Raw genomic sequence first — 6,938 nt, forward strand, 5'->3', positions numbered from 1 at the left:
TATCAAATTGAGTGAGACGGGAGGATGCACATGCTGTGCCTACTTTTCCATAAACAATAATCATTTCAAGAATTCTTCCAGGAATCAACATCTTGATGATCCTATGTTCATGTGTTAGAGTTTGCATCTCTAAAGGCTGGTTGAAGATTTAGGTCCCAGACAACGGTACTAACGGGAGATGGTGAGAATTTGAGGGCTAGGATCCAGTTGGAGAAACTAAGTCTCAGGAAGCAAACCTTTGGAGAGTATTTTGAGGCTCAGCTCTTTCCTCTACTCTCCTTTTGCTTCCTGATTCCCACAATGTAAAGTGTATTCTTGCTTCACTTCCTACATGCTCCTCACCATGATGTTTTGCCTCACTGTGGCCCAGAAACAGTGGAACCAAGTGACCATGAACTGTGAGCCAATACTTGCCTCCTTTCCAGTTAAGTTTTTTAGATATTGCGTCACACCAATGAAAAGGTAGAACCATCTGTGCTGGCTGTGATGACTTTCCCATAAGATCCTTCCCATGAGTATGATGACTACTCTGTAGGATTCTTCCCATCATCCATGGGTCCCCAAAGGTCCCTGTTGCCAGACTTTCAGTATCATAGGCCTGAACTTTTTTTTTTTTGAGACAAGCTTTCTCTGGCTGTCCTGGAACTCCCTTTGTCTCACAAAGATCCTCCTGCCTCTACCTCCCAACTGCCAGGGTTAAAGGTCTCTGCCCCACCACACCCAGCTATGTCTGTGATTTGAAATCATTCACCTGAACACTCTGTAAACATAGAGAAAAGTTAAAGGGCTCTCTGTCTCGGTTAACCCTACACAATAACCTTCTGTAAAAGTAACTTACATTCACCAGATGTAACTGTCATCCCAAGGGCTTCCTGTTGAATAAGCTCATGTTTTCTAGTTCTTTCTGAACTCTGGCTGTCTGGTTTCAAGTCAGCTGTCCTGGCTCAAAACTCCTCTTCAAGCAGACTGATTCAAACTGGCTTCTCTCAGCTTCTTACTGAATTGCTCTGCTTGGCCTTATACTAACTTTGCCAATCTGTTCTCATCTTCTGGCTCCTTCTTATTCTCCGGCTCATTCTGTCTTCACCTGTGTCTAGCTTGTTCTCTCTGCAACCTGTCTCCATAAAACTGTCCCAGTAAACCTGCCTCTCGTTGCTCTCCATGAACTGAACTGATTGCACCAAATGGGACACGACTGAACTCACCTCAACTGCCCTGACTCTGCACTTAACTGAACTGCACTACACTGCCTAAACTCAACTGAATTGTGCTCCCTGAAATCCCCTCCATTCCTGACCCACTGTGCGCTGCTCTTAGGGAGCCTCTCTTTCCTGACTGCTCTGTGTGAGAGTTGGGTGTATCCTATCACTGATCCATTCTGTCAAATCTTTCTCTGGTTAGTCGTCTTATCTGCCCCTCAGTTAGACATCACTTTCAAACATGGCTGCTCCCTTCTACAAACTAACTTTACCTTCATTGTTTGGAATTAAAGGTGTGTGCTAAGAGTTTAATATCCTAAGTACACCAATATGCAGGAGGAATCGCGAGCCACATTTCCAATAGGTTTGGTTTGGTGTGGAACATGTATGGGGCTTGAGATGCAGCTCAGTCGTTAGAGTGCTTGGCTAGCATGCATGATGCCCTGTGATTACTGTTTAAACTAGGTGCGGGATACACACAGCTGTAATCCCAGCAAGCCAAAGGCGGAGGCAAAAGATCAGAAGTTCGAAATCATTTTCAGTCACATAGCAAGCAGCTACAGCCAAGCCTGGGTTATGTGAGATTCTGACTCAAAATAACAAGAATTGTTTGTGGACAAGTGAGTGTGAGCCCAGAGTGTGGCCAATTCTGAGGTCCTATTCCTGCCAACCATATTCACCAATTGGTACCCAGGAAGCCATGTGTTACACACTTCATATCCTTATGTAAGTCTTTGTGTATTGGGGCCAGTGAGATGGGTAAAGGCACCTGACAACTTGAGTTCAATTCCCAGAATCCACATGGTGGAAGGAGAGAACTGATTCCCATAAGTTGTCTTCTGACTTTCACATGGCTAGCACGTGTACACACACACACACACACACACACACACACACACACACACACACACACACGTTTTAAAAAAGAAGAAGGAGGAGGAGGAGGAGGAGGAGGAGGAGGAGGAGGAGGAGGAGAAGAAGAAGAAGAAGAAGAAGAAGAAGAAGAAGAAGAAGAAGAAGAAGAAGAAGAAGAAGAAGAAGAAGAAGAAGAAGAAGAAGCAGCTGTCTCTTTCTGGGGTTTAGTTACATCTCAAGAAGACAGCCCAGGGATTTGAGCTGACACACACACCGTGTTAACATTCTTCCCATTTGTAATAATGGAAAACAGACTCCCAGTTAGTACCTGCACACAGGACATCAATCTGGAGGAATAGATTTAAAGAAGGAAATGTCTCCACGTCAATAGATGATTGGAGAAAACAAAACATGGCTTAAATGTACAACAGGACGCTGCTCAGTTACAGAGGGAAAGGACACTGGGATACACACCTCTACAGGGATGAACCCTGATGGCTCCGGTGCAAAGGACAAGCACGAGTCCGTGCATACAAAGTTCATAGAGTACAAAAATTCAGACAGAGAGTGGAGCAGGGATTATCAGGCGCTGGGGGGAGGAACGGAGTGACAGTGTTTACTAGGTATGACATTCTTATTAGTGGTGATTAAAACATTTTAGATAGTTGTTGTGGTTGCACAACACACTGAATAATCAATGCTTCTGAACTGCACATTTAAAAGTTACTAAAATGTGGGCTGGAGAGATGGCTCAGTGGTCACCAGCTCCCAGAGAACCGCGGTTAGATTCCCAGCACCCACGTGGTGGCACACAGCCATCTGTAACTAGTTTCATGGGCTCTTCTGGCCTCTAAGGGTACCAGGCATGCAGATGGCGCACATGATGCACAGACATGCATGTAAGTAAAACATATATTTTTCATATAAATTATATGTGTGCTTTTAAAAACTAAAATACTACATTTCTTCTCTTTTATTTACCACAATGACATAATAAAAGGAAAGTTATTTTTTAATTATATTTAGCACTGAGAGTCTGTAAATAAGGAAAAAAATTCAAGGAGAATGTCTTTATCTTATTAAAAGAATTTAATTTCATCGGGGTGGTAATGGCACACGACTTTAAAACCAGCACTCTGAGACAGGAACAGGTGGCTCTCTTGAGTTCAAGGTCATCCTGGTCTACAAAGTGAGTTTCAGCACAGCCAGGATTACATAGAGAAACTCTGTCTTAAATTTTCTTAAATTAGTTTCCTTGAAAAAATGCATCTACGTAAACACACATATACATAACCATTGCTCTTTAATTCAGCAGTATACTTTGGCAAGCCCTCTAGGTACGGTCTGTCTGTACTTCTCTTCATGGCTGCTGTGGAGTCTTAACCAGGGTAGGTGCGGGTGCACATGGGGCTGGAGAGCATCCTCTGCTCCAGTCAGGCATCCCCCAACCTTGGTCATTTCTTCATTCCTCTCATAGTAGACTTAAAATCTCAGCCAGTCTGACCTCACTGGAAAACTTACCACACAGCCACATTAGTCACGGTGGCATCCTGCCATTCCTTTCTTAGATATAGGCATGCAGATTCAGAAATATTCCTTACACTAATGTTTATAAGAGGAGAAAGCATAGGTAAGAGCCCACTGACAAATATGACTCAATCCTTACATTAGTAATATTTACTACAGAGCTGTATTCACTGACATGAAAAAGTTTCCCTAATATGTTACTAAGTGAGAAATAAAGATTCCAAAATCCTGTATGTTGTATCACTCTATTTTTGTTTTTTTATTTTAATATTTTAACTTTTTATTGATACTTTGAGAATTTCCCATCATGCATCCTAATCTCACTCATTTCCCCGACCCAGAGTACAGATGTCCTAAAGATGTCTGGTATCTCTCCATTTTTTGTCAGTTGACCACCCTGTTCTCAGTTACACAGTAGCCAACTGAAGTCCAGAGATGGGAAATAGTTTGCCTACTGGCAACAGTAAGTTTCCCCCAAAATAGACAGCTGTCTGGTATATAAATGAATGAATGAACGTGAATAGGGTTAAAGTTCATGGAGAGGCAATGTGAGACTAGAGGTAGCCGGTTCATCTTCTTGGAGGCACCAAAAGGAAATTGATTAAAGTACTTCCTATTAACCGCTCACAGATCTTCTGCAGTCAATACACAATGGAGTGTGCCCTCACCGCGCCCCAAATCCTCTGCCTTCACTCCACCAACTCTCCTCTCTTCCCCAGGCTGGTTCAGGAGGCAGTGAGGAAAGCATTGATCCCCTCGTGCCTACCTGAGTCCCTCCTAGAGGACCTGGAGTTCCTTCCCAAAGCCCTCCTCCCAGAAGTCCTTCAAGCAGGAAAACAGTTATGGCTGCCTCCCTCCTGCCCAGTTAGAGTCACACCAGCTATGGCAACCCTTGGGAGTCTGGTCAGTTATTCCATATCAGACAAGAGCTATCACTCCACACCTTTTTACAGAGACCCTTGGCCTTGCATCCTCTTACCCTGGCTCGGATCCCTAACCTCAACACGCTCAGCTTCGCGGCTCCTAGGACCTCAGGTCCCAGGTCTAGCTCCTCCCCTGAGATTCTCTGTCATTATCTTTGGATAGTAAGGCTTGTGCATCATCATTAATGGGCTAAACAGCGAGGTCAGCGAGGCAGGTAGCAGTAAACGCGCCAATTACGGCCGCGCCTCCATCCCAGCGCCTTCGCTCCCAATCCATCTCCCCTCATCACCGGGTGGTGCTGAGCCGGCCCTGCCTTCATTACATTAATCAGGCTAATTCTAACTTAGACTCTACATTCTAATCAAAAGGCAGTGGGGGGAGAGGGAAAAGCTGTCCTCCCAAGGAATAGGGTTGACAGCAAGGCATAGCCATGGACTCCTGACAACCTGGCCTGCGGGGCCCGATCTTTTTTAGGGTCTGTTCCCTCTGCCAGGGCCTTTGCACCTAAGATTGCTTTTGATTTCTTGATTCCAAGCAAGGCTGAGACTCTGTATTCAGAAGGAGTCAAGGAAAAATCCTGTTCTATCTCTCTAAACAAAGCAAACACAGCATATACGCTTTCCCCTGTACCGTTGGCAAGGCTGTACCATTGGCAAGGCTGTGCGCACTGGAACTCTAAGAAAGAACCGTCAGTATTCATATCGCAGAGTATGTGAGTAACACATCAGAGTCGTGCAACTTACAACTGCTCTAACAGGGCAAAGAGGCTCTGCAGGCCACCTCCAATAAAACCAAGTGCCTGGGGACAGTGAGGAGACCGTGAAGGAGAGAGACAGAGGCCACAGAGCTTATTTAGAGGTCAACAGAGATCAACAGGGCCAGCCTCCACCCACTTCTCCATCAGCCCTAACACCCTTCCCTGCCCCTCCCCACCCAGTTCTGCCCTCAACCTGTGCTGAGCAGCCCCCTTGCTTCGTATTTTCAGAATCACCGTGTTAGGGTGGAGCTCTGGATAGCTCAGACTGTCACTACAACGAAATTCCTGTGGCCAGGCTCTGTGTGTGTGTGTGTGTGTGTGTGTGTGTGTGTGTGTGTGTGTGTGTGTGTGTGTGTGTGTACATATTATATATAATTTATATAAATTTGTTTATTTATTTCTGAGACAGGGTTTCTCTGTGTAGCTCTGGTTGTCTTGAAACTTGCTTTGTAGACCAGACTGGCCTGGGATTCAGAGATCTGCATGCCTTTGCCTCCTAAGCGTTGGGATTAAAGGTGTGCACCACTAAACCCACATGCCCAGCTATTCTTTCTTTCTCTCTTTCTTCCTTTCTTTCTTTCTTTTCTTTCCTTTTTTCTTTTTTCTTTTTCTTTTTTTTTTTTATTTTTCTTTTTTGGTGGGGAGGGGAGGTGTTGTTTTTGTTTGTTGGTTTTTTTTTTGTCACATATCTGCCTTTATTGTAAACAGCAGGTGGGACATGTAGCAATGGTAAAAATCTAATTTACAAAAGCAGAGACTTGGTGAGCAGCCTGGTAGGTGCCCTTGGTGACTCATACGTGGACACCAAACCAGAGCGGGAGGAAGAGGACTCCAAAGCCCATGAGAGTGAGGCCACCAAGGAGATGAGGAGCTCTTTGTAAATATCGCACATATACTTGGTAGAGGTGGCCTCATGAACGAAGAACCAGGCAGTGAAGAACATGCCGATGGCCAGAAGTACCACAGTCAGGTGAGGGAAGACAGCCGGGTTCACTGGGCTGGTATACCTACTCATGGCCTCGAGCTCCATTTTGCCCCGCACAGGATAAACCACTGGTCTTTGTTGGTTTTTGAGACAGGGTTCCTCTATGTAGCCCTGACTGTCCTGGAACTCATTCTGTAGACCAGGCTGAACTCAGAGATCTGCCTCCCAAATTTGGAGTTCTGGAATTAAAGATATGCATGTGCCTTAGTTGGAGGCTAAAAGAAGAAGAAGCAGGACTCTGGCAAAGGTTACTGTTACAATGGTGGCAGCACACTAGGGAAGAAGCAGTCATGTGGTAAGGCAAGAAGCCAGAGTGAAGGGAGGGCCTGTTCTTTTTATAACAAGCCTCCAGCAAGAGCCAACAGAGGGTTCTGGGAGAACTCCTTTGATCTGCTTACTAGTCTGTTCTTAGGGCACTGTCCCTGGGGCTGGAGAGATGGCTCAGCAGTTAAGAACACTGTCTGTTCTTCCAAAGGACATGGGTTCTATTCCTGGCACCCAGATGGTAGCTCACAGCTGTCTGTAACTCCAGCTCCAGGGGATCTTATTCCCTTTTCTAATCTACTCAAAAACGAGGCATGCATGTAGTACATGTACATACATATAGGATATAGGCAAAACACATAAAATAATATACATATTACATATAATATACATGAAATTTATTGGACTGATTTACAGGCCAACTAAT

General features: G+C 44.9%; 1 pseudogene; it reads right to left on the reverse strand.

The window, feature by feature from the left end:
• Window positions 1-6,053: 6,053 nt before the first annotated feature.
• Tmem258-ps1 (transmembrane protein 258, pseudogene 1) lies at window positions 6,054-6,315 on the reverse strand (annotated as a pseudogene).
• Between the last annotated feature and the right edge of the window lie 623 nt (window positions 6,316-6,938).

The sequence above is a fragment of the Rattus norvegicus genome, chromosome 1 (assembly GCF_036323735.1).
Source record: "Rattus norvegicus strain BN/NHsdMcwi chromosome 1, GRCr8, whole genome shotgun sequence".
Classification (NCBI taxonomy): Eukaryota; Metazoa; Chordata; class Mammalia; order Rodentia; family Muridae; genus Rattus; species Rattus norvegicus.